This window comes from Sapajus apella, unplaced genomic scaffold, assembly GCF_009761245.1.
Source record: "Sapajus apella isolate SASKATOON/1434 unplaced genomic scaffold, GSC_monkey_1.0 scaffold3, whole genome shotgun sequence".
In the NCBI taxonomy this organism is placed as follows: domain Eukaryota; kingdom Metazoa; phylum Chordata; class Mammalia; order Primates; family Cebidae; genus Sapajus; species Sapajus apella.
Window position 1 is genome coordinate 1,877,406 of NW_022436943.1, and position 13,090 is coordinate 1,890,495.

The window sequence follows — 13,090 nt, forward strand, 5'->3', positions numbered from 1 at the left end:
TTATGCCACATGCCTTATTTAACAGTTTTTAAAAAACTTTATTGATAATATTGTATAGCCTAGATCTGCACTGTCCAACATGGCAGCCACTTGCCACATGTGGCAATTTAGATTTAAATTGTAATTAATTAAAATGGAATAAAATTATAAATTTGGTTCTTTAGTCACAAAGCCACATTCAAATGCTTAATAGCCACATATAGCTATTAGCTACCCTATCAGACAGCATAGAAAGTTTTATTGGATAGAACTTGTCTAGAATTAAATATAGTATCAGATAATAATCAGTATAATTATCTGCCAGTCATAAATACATTTTAGCTATATCTAAAAAAGTAATCATTTATCTTTTATAATAAAGTGACAAGGTGGTTTTAATATGCTTCTAATGAAGCAGCTAGAAAAAAATAGTGTTTATTGGACAATTTAGCAAAACTGCAACTCACATAAACTATATGTATAACATTTCTTGCACCCTTCTTATAAATAAATTGACAAGTGCATACGTATCCTTCAAAATGTATATGAATCTTATCAGTGTTTTACTTTATTTATTTGAAGAAGGGTCTCCCTTTGTCACCCAGGCTGGAGAGCAGTAGCAGGATCATGACTTTCTCCAGCCTCGACCTACTGGGATCAAGCCATCCTCCCACCCCAGCCTTCCAAATAACTGGGACTACAGGCATGTACCACCACACCTGGTTAATTTTTTAAAAAATTTTTGGCCAGGCGTAGTGCTCATGCCTGTAATCCCAGCACTCTGGGAGGTGGGTAGATGACTTGAAGTTAGCAGCTGGAGACTACCCTGGCCAACATGGAAAAACCCTGTCTCTACTAAAATATACAAAACATAGCTGCACTTGGTGGCACATGCCTTTAGTCCCAACTGCTGGGGAGACTGAGCTACAAGAATTGCTTGAATCTGGGAGGTTGAAGCTGCAGTGAGCCAAGATCTTGCCGCTGTACTCCACCCTAGGTGACAGGGCGAAACTCCGTCCCCCCCCCAAAAAAAATTTTTTTTTGGAGAGCCAGGTGCAATGGCTAATATCTGTAACATCTGTAATCCCAACACTTTGGGAGGCTGAGTCAGCCAGATTGCTTGAGCTAGGGAATTTGAGACCAGCCTGGACAATGTGGCAAAACCCCATCTCTACAAAAATACTAAAATTAGCTGTGTGTGGTACAGGGCACCCATAGTCACAGCTACTCAGGAGGCTGAGCTGGGAGGATGGCTTAAGCCTAGGAGGTTTAAGCCTGGGAAGGCAAGGCCACCGTGAGCCAAGATCTACCACTGCACTCCAGCCTGGGCGATAAAACACTCTCTCCAAAAAAAAAAAAAAAAAAGTTTGAGACAGGGTCTCACTACCTTGCTTAGGCTTACCTCAAACTCCTGGGCTCAAGCTGTCTTCCCACCTCTGCCTTCTAAAGCACTGGGATTATGGGTGTGAGCCACCATGCCAGGCCTCTCATCAGTGTTTTAAAATGCTAACTTCCCATAAATTCTATGGAAGTTCTTCTCCCAAAAATATATGGGGAGTGAGTCAAGTTCCATGAGAATGGGAGGAAGTAGAGATTAGCATTAATATTCGTCCTTATTGCTTGGGGGTACAATGTGCATTGCTCCACTGGTGCATGCACTGAATGCCCTGATTTCCCACAACGCAATATACCAATGCAGCAAAATTTCACTTGTACCCCATGAATATATACAAATAACAAAATATGCTTTACTAAATGTGTTTAAAATTCTGTTGTCTTTTAAATTTTTTTGAGAGATTAAGCTTCATGAACTGTAGAAAACTGGCTGGATGAAAAATAACTTGTTCTGTTGCCATCCTTCCAAGAATGCAGACAGTCAGATCATTCTAATATACCTCTTGACAAAGGCTTTTGGAGACTGGCTACAGACTGAGGTTCTTCTGGAGCTGGAATCAGTTAGCTGTATATTTCTTTCTGTTGTCAGCATACACTGGGAAACACACCTGCTGCACAGAGTTTAACATTCCTAAAATGATCTGAGAGTTTATTAATCATGCCAAAAACTGTCCAAGTCAGACAGTTCCACAAAGGAAATAGAAAATTTCAGGCCAGTCTCGGTGGCTCACACCTGTAATCCTAGCACTCTGGGAGGCTAAGGTGGGTGGATCACCTGAGGTCAGGAGTTCGAGACCAGCCTGGCCAACATGGCAAAACCCTGTCTCTACTAAAAATACAAAAAAAAAAAAAAAAAAAAAAAAAAAAAACCTCTGGGTATGGTGGTGGGCACCTGTAATCCCAGCTACTCAGGAGGCTGAGTCAGGAGAATCACTTGAACCCCAGGGGCGGAGGTTGTACCTCTATACCAACCAAGTAGCTGTTGTCCCAAAATGAATTTTATTTTTATCTGTATTACCTGGTTTGGATGCCAAGGGAGTTCTGATTTATTGGATAATTTCAAGTCTTCATCTCATTTGGGATATTTATCACCTCTATACCAAGAGTCAAGATTGGGCCAGTTCACTCCAGCCTGGGTGAAAGAGAGAAACGAAGGAAGGAAGGAAGGAAGGAAGGAAGGAAGGAAGGAAGGAAGGAAGGGAGGGAGGGAGGGAGGGAGGGAGGGAGGGAGGGGGGGGAGGGAGGGAGGGAGGGAGGGAGGAAGGGAAAATTCCCTTGATCCAGAATTTTCAGGCTGTAATGCTGTGGCTCACTCCTTCAACATAAATGGATTCAAAATAGTATAATGTTAAAAGTTCAGGTTACTGCATCAGTTCCCGTTTATCAATAAAACCATAAGAAACCTATAATGTGCTTTTCTGTTTGGTTTTCCCTTTTATCAGCACCCTTCACAGCACATACAACTTTTTTTCTGCAGACCTGACAGAAGTTCAATTCAACAGGGATTTTGTTTGTTTGTTTGTTTCGGAGACAAGGTCTTGTGCTTTTTCCCAGGCTGGAGTGCAGTGGTGTGATCAAGGCTCACTGCAGCTTCCACCTCCCAGCTTAAGTGATCCTCCAACCTCAGCCTCCTGAGTAGGTGGGACCAGAGGCACTTGCCATCACACCCAACTGTGCACACAGGGTCTCATTATGTTTCCCAGGCTTGTTTTGAACTCCTGGGCTCAAGAGATCCTTCCACCTGGGCCTCTCAAAGTGCTGGGATTATGGGCATAAGCCACCACACCTGGCCTCAACAGGTATTTTTTTACAATACTTTCTGTCAAAAAGCCAACTACAATTTGGCCCTTACCCTCAAAAAGCTTTCTTTAGTGACTGCTAGACATAAACAGTTAAGTGCCATGACAGTTAAGCAAAGTCTACAGTGGAAAATCAAAAGAAACAGGGTCACATGACCAACCAGTAAGATTTCCTAAAAGTAATCATATCCAGGTAGAATCTTGATGAACAGCAGTTATCCAGGTAAAAATGGAGTGAGAAAGGGATAAAATTTTAGGTAAGAAAGAACATAAGCCAAGGCACAGAGGTGTGAAGATAGCATAATGAGTTCAAGAAATTACATGTACTCCCATATTGCCAAAATAAGTGTTAGGAGATTAGCAGGAACTAGATCATTGATTTATTTTTTTTTAATTTTTTTTTTGAGACGGAGTTTCGCTCTTTTTACCCAGGCTGGAGTGCAATGGCACGATCTCGGCTCACCGCAACCTCCGCCTCCGGGGTTCAAGCAATTCTCCTGCCTCAGCCTCCCAAGTAGCTGGGACTACAGGCGTACGCCACCATGCCCAGCTAATTTTTGTATTTTTAGTAGAGACGGTGTTTCACCATGTTGACCAGGATGGTCTCGATCTCTTGACCTCATGATCCACCCGCCTCGGCCTCCCAAAGTGCTGGGATTACAAGCGTGAGCCACCGCGCCCGGCCTATTTTTTTTTTTCTATAGATGATGGGGAGTTATTAAGTGGTTTTTTTAAGGAGGAGTGATTTGTTCTCATTTGTGTTTTAGATGAATCACTTTGTTAGACTCGAAATCATACTGATAGGGAAGAGGCAGTTTTGAGAAGTGATAGGAATAAAGACAGCACAACTTAGTAGGATTTAAAGAGAACAGTTAAGGTGATTTCAACATTTTGGTCTTCTTGTCTAGGTTCCACATAACTGAAATGGTAAATACAGGAGAAAAAGTAGGTATGGAAAAAAATTGGTTTAGTTTTGGTTTTGCCAAAAATGTGGTGTTTTGTGCCATCTAGGTGGATATGTTCATAGGCAATTAAATATATGTCTTGACTTAGAGGGAATATTGGGAGCAGAGATACCTAATGGTGATGCCTAAGGATTTAAAAATGGAAGAGAACTATATGGCAAGAATGGAAATGAGGGTGGGAAGACTGAGAGCAGGCAGGGTGAAAAGAGAACAAAGGGCAGGAACCTGGGAATTCCAACCTCTAAGGAAAATTACAGGGGACATGGATCCAATGAAAATATGTGAAGAAATAAGAGTGGTCTAAGGAGATCCACAATAAAGTGAAAGAAAGTCAGTTGCTGTGTTCTGTCCTTAGGAAAACAAAATTATTGAAGGAATTCAAAGATCAAAGAACTGTAACAACAAATCTACTCTAACCCAACCTTCTCCACTTAACCCTTTGTCAGACACCATTCCTGGGATGCCTAGTTCAGAATGTTCACAGCCTCTTCAACAAAGGGCTGGGAAATCCTTTCTCCAACATCAATGAGGCAAACATTAATTTATGCTGCAAAGCCTCTTCAGAGAAGGGAAAACTGGAATCAATTATTCATACACATACCAAAAAACTAGAAGAGGACTATCTTGGTAGACAATCTAAGATAATATCAACCAAGCAGCTGTTGTCCCAAAATGAATTTTATTTTTATCTGTCTTACCTGGTTTGGATGCCAAGGGAGTTCTGATTTACTAGATAATTTCAAGTCTTCGTCTCATTTTGGATATTTATCACCTCTATACCAAAGGCTTTTTGAAGACAAGAATTGATAAGCAAAATTTCTAAAGGCAGAAACTACCGGACTCCAAGTAATTTTTGAAGATAATAATCAAGAAATAAAATTAAAAGGAAACTAAATATGAAGAGTCAAGATTTTCAGGAGGGCAGGAAGGGGCTTCGGGATTTTATATGGTTTATTGGTTGATTTTTATTAGAACCTGTATGAAAGATAAAGTAACTAGAGAACAGAATCAGGAAAAAAGGATACAGTGATTTTAGAAAAAAACTTATGAAACAAAAAATAAATAAAGGACTGATAATATAGTCAGCAAAATCTTGATTATGAATCTGAGCAAACCAAAAGTCAAGTACTAACCTGTACCAAATTTGGAAACACAGTTGAAGATCTTCATTAATGATACAGAGCTGAGGAGGAGAAAGACATTCTCTTGGTTAAGAAGATGATGTAATCATACTAAGGAAATAAAATAACAGATAAAAAATTAACACAATTTTAAGAAGTCAGCAATTAGGGTAGGCTAAAATATAAGCCAACTCAAAATTAAGCCCTAGATCTGTCTCCAATAGCTTTGGTATTCAAACATCAATCTATTGGAAGGCTTGTTTTGTTTTGTTTTTTGTAAATGGCTGCCATAAAAATTCTGCCAGTGAGGTACTTTAAAGAGTAGGGGGGAAACTTATTTGACTTAAAAAGCAAATTTTAAGAATTTCTTAAAATAGGATTTTACGGTTTCCTGCCTTCAAAACATTCATAACAACATCTGCATCTTGAGGATTTGGACATGCATTTTCATTGCTTTTGTAGATGCTCCAACAAAGCATCACACACACACACACACACACACACATACATACACACACACACACACACGTTTTCAAACCTGTTTTAATTACTTAGCCTTTTGAAATGAACAGATAAATGACCAAAAGAATGAAAGTAAAGTAGTGCTGAATGGGAAATCCAACTAAACAATAAAGAAAATAATAATGTGTAGGAATTGGAAGCAAAACCTTTTCTTGCTCATGTGAAAAGATAGCCAAAAAACTTAAGCTGATGTTGGATTATTGCACATAAACAGTTCCTGACTCGTTCACCATGTGAAACAAAAGTTGCAAATGTTTTTCTGTCCTTCTAACATTTTGGGAAAGGTTCCTGGAAGAAAAAAAAGAATAGTAATTTAATTAAATCACACAAACACATACACATGAACACTTTTTTTCTTCTTTAGGAAGAATTAAACTACTTGAACAGTAACTTCCATTCCATTATATAATTTTAAATTGCAAGGGCATGAATTATCAATGTTTAAAGTAAGAAGTCTCAAATCACTATAATGGAATCACTGTTTAGTAGAAAAACAAAAATACAAATAGTTTGAAAACAACAATATGAAAAAAGCCCTAGCAATAAGTAAAATATAATTACCTATATATAGGTCTTAAATTGTTCAATTTAAATTGTTTTTATACTTTTTTATCTTCAGCTGGCTGAAATTTCCCATTATGGGTGAAGTATCTGTTGCTTTTTTTTTTTCAATGCAATATAATTGTATTTGATACAGGATAAAATATAATCAGAGAAAATTGTATAATTCAAAGAAGCTGCTATTACTCAGATAACTAAATGTCCTCTTATTACATGATTAGATATTGAATAATCCAAATTATCAGAATTCAAAATAGGGAACTCAAACTTTTCAATACCACAAAAATAATTGTCAAATAATTACTGTGATTTTTTTTTATTTTTAATTATCCAATTATGAGTTTTAACAATTTTATATGCAAAAATTTATAAAATGAAAAATAGGTATAAGAAGCAAAACAATAGACCAGATTTCGAGAGAAAAGGCTTTCTACTTAAGAAAACCACAGAAAATAAAAATCATAAAAATAGATTTATAAAAAATTAATATTTTTAGACTATTAAGCTAAAAATGTAAAATATAAAATGGCTGAAGTTTATAAATTCATATTCAAGTTAAATAATATTAACAGCAACCACCATTATTAAGTGTGCTGGGCATTTTATATATACATCAACTCATTTAATCACCATAACCATGCATGAAGGGCCTCACTAACTGTTTATCCATCTCAAATACTTTTAAATTTTAAAATAACATTCTTATCATTATCTAATATTATCTTCACATTATGCTATGAAATAGACAAAAGCAAAAGCAAATATTAGCCCTATGTAAATTACAGGCAAGAAAATGGACACAGAGATTAAAATCACTGTGTTAAAGAAAAGAAACAGAATTAGAGTTTGTTTCCTAACTTCAAACCCCAATTAATTGTACACTAGATAATATTAAAATTAGAGAGCCTTAGTGAGCCTAAATTTTCAAGGAAATAGTTTAAGGTTAATAAGCAAGCATTCAATGAGTTTCAGTATTATATAGAGCACAGAAGTATTTGTGGATACAGAAAGAAATAGAAAAAAATGGGGGAAAAATGGAAACAGAAAGGAAAAGAGGAGTCCATTGAAGAATTTAGTATCTGGCTGAGAAGAAAACGTTAATTTTGAGGATAATTATAAAGTAGTATAACATTAAGTGCAAAGTAACAATTGTGCCAATTACCTGAGGTAATTTAACCCCGATCAACTCTGCTGCTAATAAATTATGTATCTTTTGTTTATTTAAATTAATCAAATCCCAGAAAATGTTTTTGAATTAACCTAATTCTTTAGCTAAACAGAAATCCTATTATACAAATTACTGCTAAAAAGAAAAAGGTCAACAGCTGGAGAATAACAGGCAATCTTTGCAGAAATTTTTGTTCTAATAGAACAAATTTTATTTGAGTTAAATTTATAAGGCTCCAAATATTTATCAAAATCTCCACAAAGAAACTATCAATAGGTATAGATGAAAAAGTTTAAATTCATTACCATACTTAAGCTATATCAAGCAAATATTACTATGCAGGAGGGAACCTTTGTAATGCTAAAAATCAAAGAAGAAAAAAATATGATTTATAGACAAATAGTATTTGGCTTGGAGTACTAAAGAATGGTAATAAAAAATAAGTTAAACAAAGCTTATAAGATATTTCTTAGAAAAAAAACAATCAAAATGCAACTTCACACACACACACATACACACACACACACACTTATGTACATATAAAAGCAGTTAGGTGAAAGACATTATATGGTTCTGAGATAATAGGCTCCAAGATAAAATCTTTACAGGAATAAATTCATTCTGTAAAGCCAATATTCATTCTGACTTTAAAACAGTAGCCTCTGAAAAAGATACAATTTAGCACTTAATTCTATAACATCTTACACAGAACTAACACATTGTTACTTCATAAATGTTTCATGTTCACCTTTTAATTACTAATAATTTTCTTCTAATCTCTTTCAAAAGCTTCACACAGCCTGTATAGATAGCTTTTTTTTCTTACTTTTTTTTTTTTTTTTTTTTTAAGATAGGGTCTCATTCTGCCACCCAGGCTAGAGTATAGTGGCATGATCTTAGCTCACTGCAGCTCAGCTTCCTGGGCTCGAGTCATCCTCCTGCTTCAGCCTCCCACTTAGCTGGGACTACAGGCAGACAACACCAAACCTGGCTAGTTTTTGTATTTTTTTGTAGAGACAGGGTCTTGCTTGTTGTCCAGGCTGGTCTCAAATTCCTGGCCTCAAGTGATCCTCCCACCTTGTCCAATCAAAGTGCTACAATTATAGACATAATCCACAACACCCAACCCAGTAAAATTTCTGAAACTAGATCAAGTACAATTAAAACACTCAACAAACATTGTTGGAATACCATCTATGTGCTGAGCACTGGAGAATAAAAGGTAAATAATACATAGTAAGTATCTTCAAAAAAGTTTAGCTAAAGCTTTTCAAACTGTAGATTATGTCAGAACTCCCTACAGGGAGTTTTAAATCAATTTGGTGGGTTTCTGACATAACCATTTTAAAAGAATAAAATAAATCAGAACAGCATTTAAAAATTTTTGTGTATCACACACAGTAAGGTAAGTATTGCTTCATAGAAGTTTTGTTTCAGTTACCTGTATGTGTACTGGACCACAATGCATAATTTCTTTCATACTGTGGGTTGCAGGCAAAATTTTGAAAAAAAAAAAAAAAAAACCCTTGTTTAGGAAAGTACCAACAAGAAATTTTCACAAAAAGGTTCATTCTGTAAAGATTATCACAAACTGGTAACTTCAAATTTTTTAATCTAAATTAGCTGTCAAGACTGAATAAACATCTTACAGAACAGGTAGTCAAGCACCAGCAAATGTCTTTCTTTTAAAAAATGTTATCTTTATTTAGATCTCCTTTATTAAAATTTTCACCAGTCAATCACAATGCTATGCAGTTCCAAAGAAATACTTTTACCATTAGTTAATACAACATAAAGTTAAATGAATATGATACTCCTCTAACATGCTTGAGACTCTGACAAAAGAGATTGGGATATAGTTATAATATCCTTGATGATAATAAATTAGAAATATTATACTCTTGCATTAATTTGTAAGGGTTATAAGTTTTTTTCAATGATGGCAAACCACTTCATATTAATCAAGGAGTGCATGGTATCAAAATATTTACATTTTGAAATGCTAAGTAATTTAAACAGTTCCAACAAAAGGTTGACGAGCCAGTCATACTGCACTTTTAAAGGCTGATTCATTCCAGCTGAACATAATCTGAGTTCCATAGAGCTTGTTGTGTTTACTCATATTTTTTAACTATTTAAAGTAAGCTCTTAATTAAATCCTAAACAACTTGAAAGCAAAATAACATACCTTATTCAATACTTTGCAGACACACAGTGAATGTTAACTGATTAATGTTGAATGCACTGTTGATATTAATTTTTTTTTTTATTTTTTTAATTTTTTTTTTTTTTGAGACGGAATTTCGCTCTTGTTACCCAGGCTGGAGTGCAATGGCGCGATCTCGGCTCACCGCAACCTCTGCCTCCCAGGTTCAGGCAATTCTCCTGCCTCAGCCTCCTGAGTAGCTGGGATTACAGGCACGCACCACCATGCCCAGCTAATTTTTTGTATTTTTTTAGTAGAGACGGGGTTTCACCATGTTGACCAGGATGCTCTCGATCTCTTGACCTCGTGATCCACCCGCCTTGGCCTCCCAAAGTGCTGGGATTACAGGCTTGAGCCACCACGCCCGGCCTGATATTAATTTATTTTGTATTTTCATTTTACCAAAATATCTGAGTCTATATTCCAGATACAGATTTAGATTTTCTAAGGAATATATCTCTCTATGTAGAGATATCTGAATATATTACCTATGCCTTTGTAATCCTTAAACAATTAAAATGAATGATTGTTAATGGAAATTGTTTTGTCTTAGCAAATACAGAAACAGATCTAAATGACAGAATAAGAGAATTTAAAGGTCACCTGACCCTACCTTCTTTAAAGATGAAAACTGAATCTCAGAGAGGTCCAGTGATTTGCACAAGGCTGTTTAGATAATCTGTGCAGGGCTGGAACTAGAACCCAGGTCTTAGGATTCCCAGTGGTATTCATTGAAGTACTTACAAATAGGAAAATATACACAAAAATACATTTAAAGATTTATGCAGAATTAAGTTTTTGCAAATTACTACAGTCATCAATTCAAATCTCATTCTTCTCTGAAAAGTAATTCCTGACCACTCCAAACTGCAATACTTTCTCTCTATAGTAGAAAAAGCACCAAATAGGAAACATGAAACCTGGGTTTGTGTGTGGCTTAACCACTAACTAGATGTTAGAAAAATAATTATTGAACTTTATGTTACTCATTTGTAAAACAGGGAGGGGATCAGGGGTAAACAATCTTTAAAGATCTAAGATCCTAGCACTAATTGTCTAGACCAGTTCATTCAAACCCTATGCTGCACATCACAGCTGTCCACTGATACCCATAGGTTGCCACTATGATCCTCATTTGTGGCAACTCTCTGGGACTCTCACCTTACCCTTAATTCCTCTCTTTTCCAGTGTCTCTTTTGTTCCTTTTTTGGGCCATCTCTCAACCCCTTGATGACTAAACTCAGTTTCCCTATTTTGACTCTTACTGCTCCCTAAATAACCCAGTTTGTACAGATATTCTGGTTCTTCTTATGCCTGGACACATCAGAAAATACTCCCATTTCACCTGCCTCTGGCCCCTGGGATCTAGGACTGACTACCTGCCTATTTGCAGGGACACCTCACAGAGACACCATCACCTAAGTACTAGCAATTTTCCAAATACTGACTTTAAAGATTTCTACTATTACTTTATTATTTGATATTTAAATATTTTATCATCTAACTTCTGTACATTATGCAGATTCCCAAAAGTCATGAGGTCTGATGTGTTTTGGAATTTAGGAATTTTCACATTTCAAAGGTAATATAACACATATATTATGTAAAACATAACATTACAATCAAAAACATTAATATTTCTGCAGTGAAACATATGAATATTCTTAAGTGGAATAAATGAAGACTATAGAGTCACACCAGTTCAGGTTTCTCTGCCAAATAACTTAATCTCAGGTTAGATTTTACTGCCAAATACTTTATCAAAAATAAATAAGTAAATCTATTTTCAGGGATTTTTGGATTTCAGAATTACATATAAAGGGATTCTGGATCTAATAAATGATGTGGATCTTAGTATGAATGACTGCTTGTCTCCTGGATAAACTGCATCTATCACAGAGGCAGAGACCATATATTTCAATTCTTCATATATTTGTCTTACAGAATACTAAAAAAAAAAAAAAAAAGTTGATGTTTGAAGAATTCTTCACTGAGTGAGTACCACAGGCCATGCCAAAACTACACTCAGGGGTTGTGAGGCTTTAAAAAAGAATTGTATAATACATAGAACATGACCTCACGGGCATTACAATCTCAAGAGGAACAAAGCATAAAACAAATGTTAAAATGGTAGTCTAATTAAGTGCCAAAATCAGTAACTCAGGCAATAAGGATGTCAGAATTAAAAGTAAGTTATATGTGAAAAGTGTGATTTAGTTTAACAGTCAGAAGCTGTCAATATCTCACAACTGTCAAAGTTGGCATAATGATTTATAGTTCGGAAAGGAAGTAGTGTGTAATTTGGTAAGAGAATTCTATTAGTCATAAAAGGTTACATTGAAAATTCCTGTAACTTTTGCTTCAGGTAGTTTCAGGCAGAGTTTCATTCACATTGATTCCAGAAATGAACACTCAGAGGGAAGACTCCACAGGCTTAAAAATGAAGGTAAGACCATGAAGAATTAGCACTACAGAACTAACCTAGATGAGACAATGTAACTCTGTGCAAAGAGGAAATTGTTTTTGACAAAATGAAATTTCAGTTCAACTTGGGTTTTTTGGTTGGTTGGGTCTACTTTGAAAGAAGTGGTAGATTCTGGCAAAAGTTAGTATATTTTTGAGCCAAGAACAAAGCAGAGAGGAATGAGACACATTCATTCAGAACATCCATCATTTGTAAATCACTAAGCAATTTTAAAGATACAAGTGATCTAATAATTGGTTGTAATATATTAAATGTATTTTTATAATAGAACTTATCTGGCATCTCCTCTATCAAAATGTTAAATATTCCTCAAAAGTGATGAATATGATTATGCCTATTTTACAAATGAAAACCTTGAAGCTGGTGATACCGAATGACTAAAGGTCAATTAGATAATCAGTACCTTATAATAGGTTTTATTTATTTATTTAAAAAAATTATTTAGAGTGAAGATCTTACCAAGTTGCCAGGACTCAAACTCCTGCACTCAAACAATTCTCCCACCTCAGCCTCCCTAGTAGCTGGGATTATAGGCTCTTGCCACCACTCCAGTGCTGTAATGGATTTTAAATAAAATAATATCAACTCCAGCTTCACTGAATTAACCACTAACTACCAGTAACCAACCTAGACAAAGCAATTTCAAAATTCAATGACCTGACTTTTTTCCCAATAAATACGTATATCTACCTTTAAGTAGCCAAGTAAATCAATCCAATCACATGATTTGTCCATAAAAACACTTCCTAAGCCTTACTTGTCAGTTCTTTAAGTTTCCGGAACATAAAGAAGCAGCAGTAATAAACAAGTTATCAGACAAAAAGTAAAGTCTATTCTGTTGTTTCCTATAGTATTCTCCACATAGGCTTAAAGCAGTAACATTCTACTA